General features: G+C 39.5%; 1 protein-coding gene across 3 annotated transcripts in view; it reads left to right on the forward strand.

The window, feature by feature from the left end:
* Positions 1-5,012: 5,012 nt before the first annotated feature.
* Kcnj16 (potassium inwardly rectifying channel subfamily J member 16) overlaps positions 5,013-21,325 on the forward strand; it is a 51,673-nt gene continuing 35,360 nt past the window's right edge. Inside the window, exons 1-2 of one of the 3 annotated variants that reach the window (XR_006145778.1) lie at positions 5,013-5,287; positions 16,164-16,409. The gene's annotated coding sequence lies outside the window, so the exon portion shown is untranslated. The remainder of the gene's footprint in view (positions 5,288-16,163; positions 16,410-21,325) is intronic. The other 2 variants (XM_042669137.1, XM_042669136.1) reach the window with 2 other exon arrangements.

Raw genomic sequence — 21,325 nt, forward strand, 5'->3', positions numbered from 1 at the left:
TGATCTCCAACTAACCAGCAAAAAGCCAAGGGTGGAGGTATGGTTTCACTGGTAAAGCACTGTCCTTGAATGAAAAAGCAATGAGCAAGCACAAGGCCCTGAGTTCAAGTCCCAGTACTGGCACAAATAAATGAGGGTTTCTTTGGAAGACAACTCATCCATGTCTGAGGCCATTTACTGTGAAAGGCCTGCCATCATTAGCACTTTAAATTGATCGTCTCAATTTACAAGTACCTTTTCAGGAGGAAGAAAATATACCTGATATTTGGCCATCTCCTTTAAATACTGGATGCATGTTTGATACTTTATAAAATTCATCCAGGGCAGCGTTTCAGTTAATCCTCATAATGTAGTGTAAGCCATCAGCTCACACAGCATAACTAGGAGTTCCAGAAAACGAACATGTTGGCTCCAAAATTCTCCCTGACTCACTCTTCCATGCAGGGAAGTATCTTGCTTCAACAGTTCTCGAAAGCACAATTAGAACTCCCATGCGAGATTCAAACATGTAAATATTATTGAACTTCTCTCTTTCTTTTTGCTAAAACAACTAAGAAAAAGATGGAGAAAAATTGTGCTGAAGGAAATTGAAGAGAGTGATTTTTATTACTTTCTTTGAACTCTTAACTCATGTTGTCCACAATGAACATATACACATATATGACTTTAAATACCTGGGAGAGAATTTTTTTTTAAGATATCCTTTTTTTCTTCCCCATCTACCAGGCAGATATGGCAATGTGTTTTCTTCTTTTTTGCCTGTCCTAGGGATTGAACTTAGTGCCTAGGTGCTATCCCTGAGATTCTTTTTGCTCAAGATTTACACTCTACCACTTGAGCCACAGCTCTACTTCTGATAGTTCTGGAAATTTATTGGAGGTAAGAGTCTCATGGACTTTTCTGCTGGGGCTGGCTTAGAACTGTACTCTTCAGATCTCAGCCTCCTGGATAATCAAGATTATAGTCATGAGCCACTGGGGCTCAGATGGTACCCCAGCTCTTTGTCTTAATATTAATCAGGCTATTTTATCTATGTCCTAGGCTATGTGAAACCAGGCTATTTCAAATGTTATGATTTTTGAATCATTGTTGAAGTTCTATGCATAATCATGGGGAAATACCGAATCAGATTGTTCTTTAAGAAAAAAAAATGTTAAAATTGGCTTTTTTCTTTTTCTTCTTCTTTTTTCCCTTGCCTCTCTGCCTCTTACCATCTATTTCAAAGAGAGCTTAGAACAAAACGAAACACAGAAATCCTTTCTAGTGGGAATGAGACACTCAAAGGGAAATTTCAAGAGCTGAGGTATGGAGTTGAGTGCCATCTAAGCATGACCAAATCCTTGTGATGTTGGCAGGGTGGATCTCTGAAGTGGGGATTGTGAACCTCTGACCGGGTGGGAGAGGTGGACGAGGAATGATCTGGAGACTCACAAGATACCCAGTTGAAGAGAAGAGAGTCAAGGTGGGTAAGCTAATCAATGTTTCTGCCCCTAGATATGATATACTTGATTAATTCAAAAAAGCATCCAGTCCTTAGAATCTATTATTGCCTACCTTTTGCCCTGACAGCTTGCTGGATCCGAAGGCAGTTAACAAGTCAGCCAGTTCCTGCTTATTAAATGTAAAAGATTTAGTGAAGGAGGTAAGAAGTATGTATGGCAAAGAAGTGTTAAGATACAGAAGTGTTAAGATACAGATGAAAAGAAATTGTGCCTTAAAAATTATTTTTTGTTAACCAATACCTAATTGATGCTTAGTGGAGGCGCAGAAAGAGCTAACTAAAAACAAATCAAAAACCCAAGAGTAAAGATAGGTGTGTTAACTTTCTGTGGCTATTTCAGAAACCTGAAATAAATTGACTTTAAAGGCCTAAATGGAAGAAAAGATTAATTTTTGCTCATGGCTTCACAGGTTTTGGTGTATGGTATGTTGGCTCAGTTGTTTGTTTGTTTGTTTGTTGAGGAGGGCAGGGATGCTGAGATGGGCAGGAAGCATCGTGGAGCAAACCTATTCATCTCATGGCAACTAGAAAGTAAACGGGAAAAGAAGAGGATTGAATGACCTTCAAGGCTCATCTTGGTGACCTAACTTTGCTCCAAAGTGGTTCCACTTCTTGAAGATCCAATCCAGTTACACCAGGGGCTAACAGTCCAGTCTTGAACACATAGACCTTTGTGGCCTGTGATCTTCACTAGAGCAATGGAATTTTCAGTCAAAGAAACAACAGTTGGCTTTGACTCAAACCATATGAAGAAGGTCACTCATCAGATGAGATCGGGTGCATTCAGGGTGGTATGGCTGTAGACTAGGTCATTCATCAGAAAAGAAGGAATTTGCCATTGGAGAGAAGTGAATTCTATGGTTTCACCAGATTGAGGATTGGCTAAAGTTATTCTGTAAGGGGCCAACCACTAAAGAGATACTATGATACTAACAATACTAACATTACATGTCTAGTGAGACATTGAGTTTTCCTAAATTCTGTCATTGTAACATGGAAGCCATTACAGTATGCAAGTGAATGGGCTTAGCTGTGTTCACACAAACTTGATTGATGGGCACCTGAATTTCATATAAATTCCACACATCACAGATGATTCCTCTTTTTTACATTTTTTTTCCTCGGTCTTCAAAAAAAAAAATCTAAAAACCATCCTTGGGTCATAGTTATTACAAAAACCAGAGGCAAGTTATAGCTAGATAATTGCAGAGTTAGAAGACTTCGTGAGACGTCATCCTCTCCTAGTTTAACCTCTTCTCAGACCAGTCCTGAAATCACAGAGCCAAAAGGGACACATGATTGACACAAAAACTTTCATGTCAAGTTTTTCCATTCAAGTTATGAATTCTTTCGCCATCTTGTAATGGTACAATCTTAAAAAACAAATATGCATTTGGTTTGATCCAGGTTCTCAGAGGATCAAATGGATCTCCAAAGAGAAGCTTCAATAAAGGGAAGGTAGCTCGAAGAGACAGTGTGTCAAAACAGTCAAACTTGGTGCCCTTTTTTTCTGCCTTTTCAAGTGGTGGGGATGTTTTTGTTTGTGTGTTTTGTTTTTGCTTATGTGTGAGTATGAGTATGTCCAGTTGTCCCAGAATTTATTTCAAGCAAAGGAATGAAGGCATGCTACTCGGTTAAAATTGGGAAACCTTCCAATTTTCCCCGGGATCCCTTCAGGTGTTTCATTTTCTCAGACCAACCCAGACACTCACTCTGAGTTACCTCTCCTACAATTCACCTCAGAACAGAGAAAATCAAGTGGATCTCTCTTAAAAGTCCTTTCAGATGGAGCATGCATAAAGAGAGTGCTTATTCTTACTAAAAAAAAAAAACAATCTACCTGGATGAGTTTACAGACATGTCACATGAAAACCACCTCAGTGAGTAAGAAAGAAAATGTAGGTGTTTATTTGGCCTTTGAGTTTCTTTGCACAGAAGGTAACTTCTAGGTCCACTGCTTCTCTGACGTTTATGGGTGACTGAAAAGTGAAGTCTGCTGGAAGGTTTGCATTCTTCTGCAGGCCCTGTATAACAGGTTGCAAGGTGCTGTGTCCTCATTTGAAGGTCACAACCTCTATGAAGCTCACAGCCTAAAGTACTGATCATCTCCCTGAGGTTGGTGTTGCTGCCGTGGCAAATGGTCATGAATGGGGCCCTCATTTTAAAGGTGAGGAAACTGGGATACAGAAATCACACAGCTAATAGGTGGCTGTGATGACTCTGTAATACAATCTTCCTTTCCCAAGTGTTTGGGTTTGGGAAAATAAAAGTAAAAGCCCAATCACCCCAAGTGACCAAGTGTGGTGGCTCTTGCCTGTAAACTCAGGAGGTAGAGAATGTGAAGACAACAGTATAAAGCTAATCCAGGTAAAAAAAGTTAGGAAAGCCTGCTCAATCAATGAATGGCGTGTGGTCCCAGGTACGCAGGAGGCCATCAGTAGGAGGATCATGGCCTGAGGTTTGCTTCGAGCGAAAGCATGAGACTCTACCTGAAAATAAGAAGAGCCAAAAATAAAAAGAGAGGATCGGGCTTGGAGATGTGGCTCAAGTGGTAGAGCACCTGCCTAGCAAGCCATAAAGCTTGGAGTTCATAACTCAGTACAGTAAAAGCAATATGGAGCAAAGCAACAATGACATCCCAAATGGGGTTGCAGTATGGCTCAAGTGGTAGAGCTTATAGAGCTCAAGTTGGCAGAGGCCCTAGACTTAATCTCTAGCTCAAAAATAAACAAAATGAATGCAAACAGCAACGAGAACCACCACCTAGCCAAGACCCTTAAACGTGGAGAGCTCACCATGCATGGTAGTCTCTCAGGTCGTCTGTGTACCAATGCTCCTTGAAACAAAGAAGAAAAGCACTCATACCCAGCCACCAAGCTATTCCTTTAAGGTTTCCTAGACACAACTGATATTTCTTTAGTTCCTCATGACTACTTTTATATTACCTGGACCATAATCCTGATGCTAGCGTTTTAAATCTACCTCTTTCTCTCAACACTCAATGCCACATGACCCCCTCCATATTTCATATAACCCCATTAGCATTAGGAACCCACTGCCAGGTAGAGCAACTGAAAGACTGCACACTGAGGACTGGATCACGGGATGAATTTTATTTACCATCTCAATCTCTTGCTCTGGTTCCTAAGGTAAGAAGACAGTTTAGCTCCTACCTTTCTTTTCTAGAGTTTAAACTGCTGGGATGAATAATTTTTCAAGGATCATAGGGTAAAGGAAGAAATGAGTGTTCAATTACTTGATTCCAATTATCCTGTCTCCATTTGCATTGTCATATGCAATCTCAGCCCTTCCCTGCCTGGATATGGACAATGTGCTGGTGGAAAGGATTTTTTTTTTTGCATGATTCAGATGAAATCTGGAAACTGGCCTGAGTTTTCATAGGTTAGTTCTCAGCAAACCTGTTTGTAAATTTGAGTCATTTACTGGCCTTGTTGAGCATATCTTTGGCTCAGGTATTCTTCCTCCTTGTATGCCTGACTAAGGGAAAACTTGGTCAGGGTATATTTGAGTGACCTTCAGAGGTACAGAGGGAGTGAGGTAATCTCTGTCTCAGCTGACTAGCTATCACCTGGGTTGTACAATGCCAAGGGCTACCTATGCAGATTCCCAAGTGGAATTATAGGAACAAATCTATGTCAATGGTTAACCCAAGTTCTTGATGTCTGGAGCTTTTCTTTCCTTTATTATTAACCAAAGAACATTCTTACCATTGCCCAGCTGAAAACAGCCAGCTCATAGCTTCTCAATGGGAGAGGATGCATGAAGGTAAGTATCATACTGTTTTACTATTATGTAGCCATTTGTGTGAGATTTTTCTCTTGCTGGCCTCTTTATTTAGAAAGCAGCAATGGTCTGTGTCCAGCAAGGTAAGTATCAATGCTGAATTAAATGTGGTGAAAATGATCTCATTCCTTATACAAGTGCTTGAAGTTGGAGTCAGATTGTGTGGCATATTGATTCATTTATTTTAAAGCTTTGGGCAAAAGCAGACTCATGATGGTGTTTAAATAGTCAACATACTATATGTATAGCTAGATAGAAATACGTAGAGAGATAGAGAAAGCTAGTAACTTCATTGTGTTCATACCACATGACAAACTATTAGAACCTCTATTTATCCATATGTATTTATTCACATGTAACTTCAAGCACCAAAAGTGTATATATAAATATATAACTCGACATGAAAAGTAGGTGAGTTTTTTTCCTAGAGAAAACTCGAACCTTCATTCCTCTAGACTTGTCTAAATGTGAAATAGAAGTTCTCTCTTGCTATGCTTACATTCATTCTTCTAGAGCTTTCCTTGCTCCTTTGTTTTTATCTTGTTTATTATCATCTGAGAATGCTTTTCCTTAAGAATTTATTCAGCAAAGTGTGCACCTGCAAATCTGTCTTCTCTGAGTGCCATGAATTCTGTAACTTACGCACTTGAATTATTTCCATGGTGGGTGGGTTGCAGTGGTAAATGAGAACTATTCCATAGACTGGATGGATTTTGACAGTACAAATTGTAGTTTTCAAGACTTACAGACTGAACTGTCTGGGGTGAAAATGAGGCTAATATTTCTTCTGCGTGTTTCCTCTCATAGCACAGAGAGACCCAACACCTTACAAAGAAAAGTATTTTCCCTATTATTATGGGAAATATAGACCTACTACTTTTTATGTGTTATTTTTAAGCAATAAAATTATAGAAAGCATCTAAACCACAACTGTTTTGCAGAATACATTCAAGAAACTTTTGAAATTAAGTCCAAAGAAAATTTAAAAAATGAACTAGGTCCAGAGTTTAGTTCAAATCAAGAGAAGTGTATGTGGAATAAACAGAATGGAGAAGACCAAGTAGGGAAGGGACTTGAGTAACTGATAGACATTATCTTTTTTTTCCAAGTTCAGTTTTAGAACATGAGATCTATGATAAATCTAAGACTTTAGTCTCACACTATATGAAATCATGACAACATTCAGAATTGAAAGAAAGGCCAGAGTGGAAGGGACATTCAGTGTGCTGTTGGAATTCATTTTTCTAAATATTTATTTGGAATTAGGAGAGGACATTTTTAAGGATGCTGAGAGTGTTTCTTACAAATAAAGTTTAGCCATGAGTGCCAGTTAAGAGAATTATAAATTGAAGAGAAGAATCTGCAAACTGTAGAGTTTTGAAGATAAAAATAGGTAAACAAAGAGCATCTAAAATAATCTGACACCCAATACTATGGGTGTTTTCTTTGTTTAGTTCACTAATCCAGTGTTGCACATGCGCTTCCCATTTTGCCCTAAATAGAGCTTACACTTAAGTGTACTATGCTGCTTTCTAGTTCTAGAAAAAGTAGACTTAAACCTAGGTTTTGACACATAAGGTGGATGCCAAGTAGAGTGGCTCACACTTGTAATCCTAGCTACTCAGGAGGCTGAGATCTGAGCAGAGGGAGTACAGGGCCCAGAGTTCAAATTCCTGTATTAGAATAAAAGGAAAGGAACAATGTATAGAAAAGTTTATTTGGAATTCTATGCCTCCATCAGAAAGAATGACATTGCCCCATTTGTTAGGAAATGGAAAGGCTTGGAAAAAATTATATTAAGTGAAGTAAGCCAGACCCAAAGAAACATAGGTCCCATGGTTTCCCTTATTTGCAATTACTAGTATATGTCTGAGGCAAGCAGAAAAGGTCAGATAAATTGATGTTAGGTGAAATGAACCCTAAGGTATGTACTCAAATGTTTTTTTTTCTTTCATGTGACTGTTTCTAACACATTTATAAGATTATTTCTTTGTTGTTTTGTATGACCCTCCCCCACGGTATAACCCCTGCTTTCACTGTAATTGATGTTATAATTTGTGGAGGGGAAGGGACAAAACAAATCGTTTAAATAGGGATACAGGTGGACCCATTGCAACAATGAGACATACAAGTCGTCATGTTGAAAACGAACTTTTCAACTTTGGTGGGGAGGGGGAAGGTTGGGTAGGAGGTTGGGGGAGGAGGGGATGGGAAGGGGAAACAAAGGAGGAGGCTACAATGCTTGATAAGAAATGCACTCATTATCTTGCCCATGTAATTGTAACCCCTCTGTACAGTATTTTCACAATAAAAAAAGAAAAGTTTATTTGGACATCACCATCTCTACAACTATTTCTATGATAAAAAGTGGATATAACAATTTTATGCTTGCTATGTTCTAGGTAATCATATGAAGGAGAAACAGCCTGAATTAGATTTTCTGAGCAACTGGCTTTTTAAAAAAATGCTTAGTGTGACTGCATACCTGTAATCCTAGCACTCGAGAGGCTATTGAAAGAGGATTGTGAGGGGCATGCCAACTTCAGCTACCTAGCAAGATCCTGTCTTAAAATTAAAAAAAAATGTAGAACAAGGAGAAAAATGAATAGAAGAGGAGAAGGAGGAGGAGGAGATTTTATCTTTATACATTTCAGAAATAATATCTCAAATTTTATTTTATTTATATAAGTATACTTTTAAAGACTTTTATGTGATCACCTGACATAGTTACATTTAATAATATCTTTTAATTTTCCTTGACAAAAAATCCAATTCTTCCTTCTTTTTTGAGAAGAAAATCATGTTTTTAGCCAACATGACAAAAACACGTATCTGCTTTAGGAAAAATTAATTTTTATTATTTTATTAGGTTCTGATTTTAAAAATCAAAAGGCTGTTTCCATCCAATCAATTATTGTATATTGAATCCTAGTGTTCTAGAGAATCTCGTACCAAAAATAATCAAAACCAGGTCCTGCCCTAAATATCTGGCCAGAAAAAACAGGTCTGTTAAGGGCAAGGCTAGTTAAGGGCAAAGCCTTGATCTGGTACCCAGAGAATATGCACTAGGAATAGAACACCAACCAGCTGAACTTTTGTCCCAAAAGCAAGAAGTTTGATAGTCAAGTCTGTGACAGGTCTGTGTGGTTATGAGTATGCTGTTGGAATTCAAAACATTTTCAGACTCTGACAGATTGTTTTTACTCTGAATTCGGTCACCAGATTTTCCATCCTGAAGATCTTTCTGACATTTCCCATTTAATTATTGTCTTTTCCTCCCTATAATTTGGCCACTGTATTAGTCAATGTTCTCTAGAGACGTAGAAGCAGCAGGAGGTATGGAGAAGGAGGAGAAGGAAGAGCAGAGATGTGTGTGTGTGTGTGTGTGTGTGTGTGTGTGTTTGTAGAGAGAGAGCGAAAGAGAGCGAAAGAGAGAGGGGGAGGGACAGGGGAGAGAGACTAAGAGACTATTTAATTTTTACTAGTGCTGAGCATTTCAACTCAAGGTTTTGGCCTTCCTAGACAGATACTTTTAACCTAGAGTCATGCTTCTAGCCATGAATTTTTGTTGTTGTTGATTTTTTTGTGTTTAAATGTACTGGTCCTGGGACTTGAACTCAGGGCCTAGATACTGTTCTTGAGCTTTTTTGCTCAAGTCTAATGCTCTACCACTTTAACCACAGGACCACTTCTACCTTTTGGTTAGTTAATTGGAGCTAAGAGTCTTGGGTGGTATGTAAGTGTATACAAATGTATTAACTGAAATATGGTAGATTCAAGGGAGGACTCAAATAGCATAATTGCCTAGGAAGGTAATGGCAAAGTTCAGTAACTTGAAAATTAGTGAAAGTTCAGCATTTGAAAGGGGTGGAGCGGGATCAAGAGGAAATGGGTAGACAAATGGAGAGGAGAATAGGAAGAATACAGTCAATTGGATCTACAATCCAATGTAGATCTGGTGGAATTAAGAAGAGCGAAGGAAGGAGTGAGTGGGGAAAGGGTGGGTGGGAATGTTGAAAGGGGTGACATTGATCAAGACACCTTGTGTTCATAAACTGCTTTATTAACTGGCACGTTCTTTGTACAACTACTTAAAAACAACAACAACAATAACAATAAGAGTCTCAAGGACTGGTCTGCCTGTGCTGGCTTCAAACTGTAATCCTCATTATCTCAGCCTCCTGTGTCGCTAGGATTATAGGCACAAGCCTCCTGTTCCTTCTTGATTATTGTAAAGATAATGTGATACTTCTTTCCCTAAGCATGAGCCTGGATGTAATCTATCTGTTTCAGGCTTCTCATGGTTGCTGGCATCACAAGCGAGTGCCACTAGGTCCTGCTTCTTTCCACTGAGATGAAGTCTCATGGGTTCTTCTGCTCAGGCTGGCCTGGAATCCTGAGCCTCTCAATCTCAGCGTCCCACATTGCCTAGGTGGACAGTGGCTCATCAGCTGTGGGTAGAAAAAGGGTCTTGGGAAATTTCCTGCAGAGTCTGGCTTCAAACAGTGGTCTTCCGATATAAGCCTTCAAGGTAGTTATGACAGGTGTGTAAAGGACTTATTTGAAGAAACTGGTTCATATGACTTAGAGACTGGAGAATCTAACGTCTGTAGTGAAGGCTGGAAAAATCTAGTAGTAGTTTATACTGCAGCCTTCAGTTCAGATTTGCAGGCTATGCCAGTAGACAGGAAAGAACGAGGGTTTCCAAAATACAGTGTTGAGTTGAGGAAGGATTGTCGCTACTTTTCTGGGAAGGCTGCCCTGGCTCTCTGATGGTCTTCAACTGATTGAATGAGACCCACCCATGTTTTGCAAAAATACTCTGCTTTACTCAAAGTCTACTGGTCATTAATGTTCATAATATCTAGCTTATGTCATCGTGGTAATAGTCAGACTGGTTTTTGACCAAATAACTGGGCAACATAGCCTGTCCAAGTTAGCATGCCAAATGAACTGTCACAGAAACTTGGGGCATCTTTATTCTGGTGCATTGATGCCATCCAGTTATAAGACATCATGAGGCTAAAACTCCAGGTTTTGTAAAAGAAATTAAGAGTTATCATTTATTAATTATATGCATTTTCAAATTCCACAAAGTGGATCTACCTAAAAATAACATCATCTGCATGCAGAAGTATCCACTAACTTAATACAGCACTGCCAATAGCTTAGCTAGTTTGTTTTCTTAGTATAGCTTTTTAGTTAACATAACTTGACAAAGACAAAGACATTTATTTTAATTGAGGCAAAGAAGCAGTCATTTTAACAGATACCTATAGTCTTTGAAATCTAATGCCATCGTTCCTGCTTCAATAAAGCTTTCTATATCCTATATTTTGAGCATCATATAACCTTCTTGTATTTGTGGGGCTTGGACTCAAGGCCTTACACTTACTCAACTTCTCTGCTCAGGTTGGCATTCTGCCACTTGAGCCTTGCTTTTATTCCCAGCTCTCTGGTAGTTAGTTAGACAAAGAGACTCACTAACTTGTCTGCCCACACTGGTTTTGAACCTCAGTCCTTAGATCTCAGCTTTCTGAGTAGCTATCATTACAGGCATGAACCAGCTCCTGTACTTTCTTAAAGTTCATTTTTTTTTTGTCTGTCATCGGGCTTCCAAGCTGTTTTTGGAAGTTGCTCTTTTGTGTGTGTATGTGCCAGTAATAAGGCTTGAACTCAGGCCTGGATGCTGTCCCTGAGCTCTTTTTGCTCAAAGCTAGCATTCTACCACTTAAGCCACAACTCCACTTCCAACTTTTTGTGGTTAATTGAAGATAAGAGTCTCACAGAATTTCCTGCCTGGGTTGGCTTTGAACTACTATCTTCAGATCTCAGCCTCTTGAGTAGCTAGGATTACAGGCCAGCACCTGGCTTGAAGTTCATTTTTTTATGTGTCTCATTTTTACCTCTCAGCAACTGAATTCATAGCAGTAGTTAACAGTCAGGAGTTATGAAAAGCCACAGGTTAAACATTATTCCATTAATTAAACTCCATAGCTTGGAAGGGGAATAAGAGATAGCAAGTAACTTCACCTATAAGCAGTTCAAAGCATGATGCTTGCAGTGCAATAATTACTTTGTAACGTAGCACAGCAAAATCCAAGGCTCGCACACTTTTTAAAGAAAGAAATCCTAAGGCGGTGGACTATTTTGTATTTAGACCTAATCCTTTAGGTTCTATCCTCAGATTTCCCCAGGAGTGTGCGTTAAGAATAACTTCTATTTTGTGAAGTTATTTTTCTTTCATGGAAAAATTTGAGAAACATGATTACAGGCTGGTTTTTATGAGACACAAATCTTGGGTTTGGTTCCTACTTGATTAGTTTGTTGGCTCAGCCCCAGAAAAATATCTACTCACCCACAGATTTGGCCAGTCTTTTCACAACTATGCTCTTTGTCTCATGTGAGAATGATCCAAACAATGGGTAATTCAGGACATTCTGTCTCTACTTTGGGAAAATAATCTGAAGTAACCTCACAAAATAAGGCACCTGGTATAATGGTTGAACCGCAAAACAATTATTCAGCAGATCTCTAATTCAGCCAACTGGATTTTCTGTGGGAGAGCTACATAGATCTCACAAACCAATACCCTAAAGACACACTTCACGGATCTCTGATGAGCTAACTAGACAATGAACCGGCCCTTTCATGTCCTGATATTGTTCTTTTGGATTCTATTCATAGATGGCTCAGTAAAATCCTTCCTAGGCATGCAGTAGAAAGTTGGGAATGAATATGAGCGATACTCCAGTAATTGTCCCATCAGAAATGTTGAGTTTGCCTTTTGTTTGAGTCAGACTTGAGCTAGCATGGGTGTGGAAGTTAACAAAGAGCTCATCCTGTGATCCACGTGAGTAAATTATTTAAGACTTCAGAGTTACTCCTATTTAAACATCAGCTTTATGAGAATAGATGGGTGGGTTCGTTTCCTCAAGACTGAAGTATTATATAACTGTATTAGATAACACTGTGGAGTCAAGTGAAAGATTTCACCATTCACTCTAAGAGTTCACATGCTAAGAGCAATATTCAGAGAAGCAAAAATGCACAGAGCAAAAATCATAAGGAAAGCCCAAGAAAATGAGGCAGAAGGCAATGCAATGTGGGTTTATACTCCCAGAAGTGAAATACGGTAGGAGTCTGGACACGCGTTGCTAAGCACTGCATTTGCTCTAGACCGAAGACTGTACACTGCACAAATGACAGTGTTGGCTTATCCCTGAGTTTTGTTAATGTACACAGTGGGTGCTGTTTGTCTGTTGGTTGGGCACAGAATTTGCCTGTGATCTATTGGGTAAAGTCATACAACAGAAGCACAGATAAGCAAAGTTAGACAAAACTGGCAGATGAGAAAAAGTCCCAATGAAATCCCATTCATTGTTCAATCTCTGTGATGTGTGAATGTGAGTGTGGTTTATAAATGTCTATATGATTGGTAATTGATAATTGTTACACCATAAGTTGGAGTTTCTTTTTAGATATTAAAATCATAGCACCTAGCAACTGACTTGCCATTTAGTAACAAAACTTTTAATGCTGACTTTTGTTTGTTTTTCTTTTCTTTTTTTGTCAGTACTGGGACTCATGGCTTTATCCTAGTTAGGAAGGAATACTAAGTCTTTTTTTTTCTTTTTCTTTTTTTTTAAATTATTATTTTTAAATTGTATTGTTACATGATTCAGGTAATGACTACATTTCCTTTTGAACGATATTACCCCTTCCCTCATTTTCTCCCAGGTTTTTCCTTCCTAACTTCCCTCCCTCCCCCCAAGATGTACAGTTCATTTGTAACATAGTGTCTAGTGAGGATCACTGCTGAATTGGTTCACCCTTTGTCCCACCATTTCTGTGCTTCTCTTTCCCCTGTCCAAGGCAGATAAACGTACATACAAGACAAAAGGTACAGAAATCAAAAACAGTGACAGAAAGGAGTAAAGCAAAGCAAAAAGGAAAGAAGAAAAAAGAAAAGACCTGCAAATCGTATAATGACAGACCTCTCACTAAGTCTTGAGCCACTCTTGTAGCTCTTCTGGTCATTTTTAAAAAGTGATGTTGGTTAGTTTTTCTTCCGTTATTTTTAGGATAAGGTCTTGCGTTTTGCCCGGCCTACACTACCAATCTCCCATTTGTGCTTCCAACTGTTGCTGAGATGACAGGCCCTTGCCCACCCTTCCAGCTTCCCGGGGTTTCACACACAGCCCTGGTCCTGACCTGGGATCCGCTTGATCTCAGTCTCACTTGATCTCACATGTAACAGACATGTGAGTCCCTATTCTTGGTCCAAACGCTGTCCTCGCCCAGTCTTCCCTAGTGAAAAGTGTGTCATTCTCCTTGTCTCCTGAAATGAGGCACTAACTCATCTGATTGGACTTTGAAGGTTTGATCCATGTGTTCCTTGCCACTGGGAGAGTCAAACGTCTAGCAAAAGAAGACAGTTATAACACAGGAGGCCTTGGGAATTGGGAAATTTATAGAGGATGCAGAACATCTGCTTGACAGTGAAGAACTTAGCAGTTAGGAAAGTTTGGCTAGAATGTTGATGTTGGTATGTGTGTTTGTGTGAGAGAAAGAGCGGGGGGGGGGGGGGAAACATGGGAAGCAGCAGGGTAGGAGTGCAATATAGAAGAGGGTATGACCTCTGTGGCAGCTGCCGTAGGAGGAGGTTTATAGTGTCTGTCCTTCTTGGGATTACGATTCCATGACTCTCCCTGTTATCTGTGACTAACTCTGGGAAAAGAAGAGAGGACATCTTGAACATCCAGAAATGACAGAAGAGTTGTATTAGTGATGTTTTTTATTCATTATAGAGGACACTTTGGTTAAGATGTGGGGTGAGTTTTCTGAAGAACTGCAAGGGTCTCCAGCAAAGGACTGCAGCAATTGCTTATCGAGCTCTTCCTCTTTCCAAAGCTGCTCGCTCCTTATGCTTCACTGCCTTAAGGTACGGTGCTATTAACTCAGGCCACTCTTCTGGGAGCCGGTGATCAGAGGGTCTTTTCACACCTGGATGGATTGCAAAAGATGGCATTAGGGGTTCACCTACATGAACCCTGTGTCTCAGTCTAGCAAGAATTGAGTGAGAAAGACCAGGGGAGGCATTGTGAAAGAGGAGTCAGAATGCTGGGTTTAAGTCAGAAGTCCGCTCTCATTCTACCAGCTCAATTATTATTATTGGACATCAAGCCATTCTCTGTGATTACTTTCCTCATCTATCAAAGGATGATCTTGTGCTCATTCCTTTGGACATTCCCTCCACCAACAGTTCAGAGACTTAATCTGTTCAGATTTGGTTAGAAAATCAGGATTCTAAGGAGAGCACATAAGGAAGTAACTCAACAGATCATCACCCAACTACATGCACAGCTAGAGAGAAGTGCTCTCTACTTATGCACACACACATAGTGTGTGCCTATATATTTACACATGGCTTATTAAAAATATTTGATGTTGCACAATTGGATACACTGCCTTCGGTGTCTCATACTTGAACCTGGAACCTTAGGGTAGGTACTGGGAAGGACCAATGGAAGAACCATACCCAAAGAAACACAAGTTACAAGGTTAACCTCATTTGTAATGATTAGAATGTGCCTGTAAATCTAGAACTAAACCCAATGGATAATAAAAGACCAAACATTACACTTGGATATGATTAATTAAATAAGACTCTAAACGTTCACACAGTGAGACCAAAGGAGGATGTTCTTAGGAGAGGGTCACCAGGGCTCAATAGCTATGTACATGTGATTACATAAAATGATACTTATCAAAACGAATTCTAAGAAATGGTAACAAGAGGTTTAATATTGTACTGTTTGCAGATGTTTTCTCTTCTTTTTTCTTCTGTTCCCCTCATTTTAGCATTGTTTTTGATATCTGTACCCTGGGTCTTGTATGCAAATTTATCTAATTTGGGGAGGGGAAGGGGAAGTACAGAAATGGTAGGACAAAGGGGGAAACAGTTCAGCAGTGTTACTTACCAGACACTATGTTGGAAATGATCTATACAACATGGAGGGAGGGGTTCAGGAGGGGAAAACCTGGGAGAAAATGAAGGAAGGGTGACATTGTTAAAAAAAAAAAAAGAGATATACTCATTCCCTGACTTATGTAACTCGAGCCACTCACCTTTAGAAATAAATAAAATCAGTGAGGAATAGCTAGAGATCGCCATGGTGAGGTATTCGGTGTTGTTCTCTGACAGCCTTTGAGCTTCCAGCTTGATACGGAGGAACTAAAGCTAAAGCCACTGAAAGAGGAGACCTGCAGGACCCTGAGGATCGATGGACTCACTTGCCAATACCAACCATGAGCACCACAAGGCCAGGGTTGACCCTTGTGAGTTGCCATGGAAAATCGTGTCCTGCCTCACTCTCTGATGTAGAGAAATAGAACTACTGGCTCTCTTCCACCTTACATAAAATGACTCCTAGATCTCAGGCTAGCCCCAGACCTAGGGAGGGGATAGAATTGGGAGGCGGGTACTCCCAAGTTTAGCTAAATTGGTTCCACCCAACTGGTTCATGTTTCATGTCCCACTTGAGGAGGACAGCTGGTGGATGTGCATTCTCTTATAACCCTTACTGTCCTTCCTGGTAGCAGAGTCTTCATTCTGGTGGGTGTGAGTACAGGACAGTGCTTGGCTCTCACACGAGGAGGAGAGCGTGGACAGCAATGCATGTGAGCAAGGTCTGAAAGTGTTCAAACGTGTGTGGTTCTTCGGAGCTCCATGTTGTCTCCATTGTAGTCTACCTCTACTGAAAAAGGCAAAACATGGGGGCAGTGAACTGACTCTAGAAGTCGCAGTGAGTCTGGGTTCTGTAGGAGTCACTGGCTTTTTACTTTTTTCTCGTAGTAAAATGGTGGTGCTGAATGGATAGCAGCTACAGGCCCCAGCTTACTAGATGGAAGATCCTTCATGGAATGAAGTCCAATTTTCCAAACCCCCATACACTTTTGCTGAGATAATATTTGTCCTGCTTTCCAATAACTTATCCCTCACTGAAGCTGAGAAACATCCGCAGAGGTATACTGAAGAGAGAGAGCAACAATGTTATTTGATCATTAATAACTGAAGGAATAGGAAACAGATCCTCAAAAGGTCAGACCAAATCCATGTGAGGAAAATGACTCGCTGTCAAACTATCTTCTATCAAGTTTTCATCTGTTTTTTATTAGTTCATGTTTGATCAATTATTTACCTTCATCTTCTGCCTCAATTCTCTTCCCTTCATGTGGGTGGATTTTGTAAATTTCCTGAAAGCCATGTTCTACTGATACTATGTGAAGTGTCATAATAATTGGCCTTAACATTTTCTTGAATAGTGTGCCTCCATCTTCCAAGAATTTTGTTACTTGAGTCATGTAAAGAAGATATCTCTGAGTCTTTGATAAATAATATGAGATGCCAAAAGAACCATAAAGCTTCGCTTACCAAGGCATGGGTGATATTTCACAACAGAAATTATATCTTCCTTTTAGTTTTGAGTGCCTTTCATTTCACAAAGTGATAGACAATGTTGTGTATCATTCTTAGTGCTTTCAGCTATGAATTCTAAGGCCAGGTGTGGTGCTGTGTGCTTGTAACATCGGCTATGTGAGAGGCAAAGACAAGATCATAGTCCTAGGTCAGAAATCACATAATCATATATATATATATATATATATATATATATACACATATATATATGTATATATATAAACACAACAAAATTAAGGGAACTGGGGTGTGGTTCAAGTAGTACAGCACTTGAATAGCAAATTCAAGATCTAGGTTTAGGTTTGGTATCGTCAAATACACACACACACACACACACACACACTCCACACATATTAATTCTTTAATTCTCATGTCAAATTCAAAGTGTTTGTTTTTTGTAGGTCATGGAGCTTGAACTCAGGTCTTTCCCTGACCTTTTTTTTCAAAGCTAGCACTCCACCATTTTAAGCTACAGCTCCACTTTCAGTTTTCTGGTTGTTAACTAGAGCTAAGAGTTTCACAGATTTTCCTGCCTAGGCTACTTCGAACTGGGTTCTCATATCTCAGCCTCCTAAGTAGCTAGGAATACAGGCATGAGCCACCAGAGCCCAGAAAACTCAATCTTTAAACATAAGGAAACGCGCACAGAGAGACCATGCATGTTTCAAATAGCATTTATCTGGTATAGTAAGTGATATAACTGTATTTGTCCAGTTTTTCTCCATAGAATGTTATTAACCACTAATCTATGCTGCCATGGAAAGAAATTCATTTCCCCTTATACCTGTATTCTGTCATAATTAAGGATACTAAGCAACACATATAGACACACACACACACACACACACACACACACACACACACACACACACAGAGAGAAACACCACTTTATACATACCTCATAATGGGATCCTAAAGCATCTAGCCACTGAGAAGATGAGAGAGAATCAAATTTCTTGTTTTATTTTTTTGTCCCAGGTTTGCTAAAAGCTTCTGGCTATTATTTAAATGAAAGGATTCTATTTTGCACATCAAAATTAAATTGTTCTTCCTCTACCAGGACATTTTAAGAATGCCTTATATTTAAACAAGCAGATCAGAAATGGAAAAACCAGCTAGCCCTGCTTTATTTAAAGGGTGGAACCTCAGATGTGCCCGAGTGATTTCTCATTTTTTTTTTCATCAAAAGCTAACAAAACAGGGACAGAATCGTCAAAGCACAAATCCACAGCACTCTTACTTCACCGAGCTAGCATAATGTCAGATGGAAGGAAAGCAGCATTTCATTGATGGGAAAAAAAGAGTTGGGTTTTTAAAAATATAATCCTATTAGCCGGTAACAATCTACTGCCTTAAATATCAAATCTTGAATGACTTATGAGTTAGACATTGATGCTCTTGGTATGGAATTGTTTACTATGAGACTTTTTTTCATGAGGCTATGGGGCCAGCTTAGATTTTGCTTTTCTACTGGAAACAGTTAATGCAAGGTAATCGCAGAATGAAATCACCCACCAATGTATTGTGTGCATCATTCATTGAACAGCACGTATTTCATTATCTCAGAAGATGTTATCAGTGACATTAAATTTTTATTTTATGAATGACTATCAGATAGAAACTTGCAGTCAGCCATGCTTGGGATCAAACTTAGGCCCATGTACATGCTAAACAAGTACATTCCCCCTGAGCTGCATCTCCAGCTTTTTGGTTTGATTGGTGTTTTCCACTTGCTTGCTTTTGTTTGCTTGTTTTCTGTGGTCCTGGGGTTTGAACTCAGGGCCTTACCCTTGTCATCCATGTACTATGCCGTGCCTTCTGTCCTTCTTTCCCCTGTATTATTTGAATAGGCTGTGATACCTCATGCTCAGGACCAGCTTCTGACTGTTATTCTCCTACTCGTGTCTTGTACAAGCACTTTCTACCACACTTGGTTAGTCCACAGGTCTTGCTGATTTTGTTGCTTGGATTGTCGTTGCTAAACCACACTTCCCATTTCTACCTCCCAACAGTTGGAATTTCAGGTGTGCAACAATGTGTCCAGGTCCTAGCCCCTTCCCACCTTTGTTTAGACATGGTATCTTGTTATATAGACCAAGTTAGCTTTGAATTGAACATCCTATGCTTTCCACGTCCTAAAGGCTAGAATTATAGGCATGTACCACTACACCCAGCTAAAAGATCACCTTTTAAAAATAGGTTTAGTATGCTCTAAAGGATAGAAAAATACTGAGATTAAGAAGGCAAACCATTACCATGTATATGTATATATATATATATATATGTATATATACATACACACACACACACACACACACACACACACACACACACACACATATACTTTATTTATTTTGTTGGTCATGGGGCCTGAACTCTACCACTTGAACTACAATGCCACTTCCTGCTTTTTCTGCTTATGTGATGCTGAGGAATCGAACCCAGGGCCTCATGCATGTGAGGCAAGCACTCTACCACTGAGCCACCTTCCCAGCCCCATAATTACTTTTTTACTGACCCCCCCCAGACCAATTAGATTCAAATGATTTTTAATTAGAGTTAAAATTGCTCACATGAAAGAAAATCCTATTGGAAAAAAAATAGGATGTTTACTTTGTTTAAGTTGAGGGAAAACAGTATTGGGAACAAAATGATTTGTAGTTTCTCTACCCTGAAAACCATTAGCATGTTCATCTTAGAGATGACTGCGTTCCTGAAGGTTCTAATAAACTTCTTTGTTAATATTCAACATTTCCTTTTACGTAGTTGCAGTGCGTAAACTAAAGATCAGACTGCTCACTGGCATATTTTTGTCTTTTTCTTGGTTTGTTCATCTTGTTTTGATTTCTAGTGAAAGGAACAAGCCACATTTGTGGAGCATGGGACATTTTTTTCTTACGCTGATTGACACATTTTTATCTTCAAAACCACTCTAGGAGAATTGTTAGTCTAAATAGTAGAAATCTTACTACAGCAATAGAAATGTCAAGGATTGGGTAACTTAAATGATAGTGCAGACAAAGGAACCCGTACTCCAAGGCTTCAACACAACATCCATTCCTCTTTCACTTGCCATCAAACTACAAAAAGCTCTGAGTGCCTGGTGTGGTGAGTGGAGCCTGTAAGTCTAGCTACTTGAGAGGTAGAGATCAGAGAATCATTATTCAAGGCCAGTCTGGGCAAAAACATGTGCTTGAGTGACCATCTTCCATTGGGATCCATTGCTGACTGTCCTGGTCTATGGGTGCCATCCCAATGACACAGGAAGCTCAAATAAGAGGACCACAGTCCAGGCACAAAGTGAGACCATATCTCAAAAACCACCAACACAAAACAGGATGGTGGAGTGACTCAATGACAGAGCACCTCCCCGGCAAGCGCAAAGCCTTGAATAGCATGAGAGGTAGGGGGGAACGGGATCAGAGAGACAGAGCAATTACAGGCATTGTAGGCACCTTTTCTGTTATATCAGCATGCATGTTACAATCTAGCAGACTTGAGTTTTAATCTAAGATCTGCTGCTTATGAGTTATATGGTTTACACCAGTGATCCTCTATAAGAAATGCAAGCATTTCAGCCCTGACTTAGTGAGCCAACAACTCTCATGTGAAGAATGGGCCTTAGTAGAGCTGTGTCTAATTCTGATACCCATTAACATTTAGGTAGGCCACTGGTGCAAGACAAAGCCTTTTATTACTATAGAACTTCTGTTCTCTGTTAATTGGGTCAGTGACAGCTATGATACAGAATTACCAGAAAATAGGGGCAGTAAATATGGGAGGCAGGGGTGGAATCGTAGCAGCTACTTTGTTTCAGGGGATTTATTTTTTATTACAAAGGCTAGTTTTCAATCACTCCTTACATTTGATCCTCTGTGGGAAGACAACAATGTGACCACCATTTTTGGATGCAATGCTATTTGCGAGTCTAGAAGCATGGCTCGTTCTAACTTCCAGGTAACTTATGGGCTATGTGAAAGGTGGTGAATACTTCCCTTCAAAAGGAAAGAAAGTGTAGCTAAGTGATTCTATTTTCCCCCCAACTAGTAACTTTAAGAGAAACTGATGGGACACAGCTATTTCTTTGCCAACAGCATTTAATTTGCTGTTTCTATGATTCTGTCCATGTTATCACAATAGCTTTGCCCCAAAGAGTCCATTTTAGTCCCAGGGTTTGAGCTGCTTATGATTTGTATGCCTAAAGACAACTCAGTAACTTAAAAAGTCACCAGTTTCAAATGTCTGTGAAATCAACTAAAGCTCAATGCGAAAAGATTTTAAATTTTGATTCTACCAAAGTGTATGAAAGTTTTTAGTACTTTTTTAATGTTTATTTTTTCTTGTGATGTGCAGAAGGGAGACAGTTATATAAGTCAGGTCATGAGTCCATTTCTTTTTGGACAATGTCACACCTTTCTTTACTCCCTCTCAATTTTTCTCTTTCTTTCTCTCTCTCTTTTTTTTTAATGCTGGCCCTGGGGCTTGAACTGAGAGCCTGGGTGCTGTCCATGAGGTTTGGAGCCTCAAAACTAGCACTC

The sequence above is a fragment of the Dipodomys spectabilis genome, unplaced genomic scaffold (assembly GCF_019054845.1).
Source record: "Dipodomys spectabilis isolate Male_0828 unplaced genomic scaffold, ASM1905484v1 ptg000485l, whole genome shotgun sequence".
Classification (NCBI taxonomy): domain Eukaryota; kingdom Metazoa; phylum Chordata; class Mammalia; order Rodentia; family Heteromyidae; genus Dipodomys; species Dipodomys spectabilis.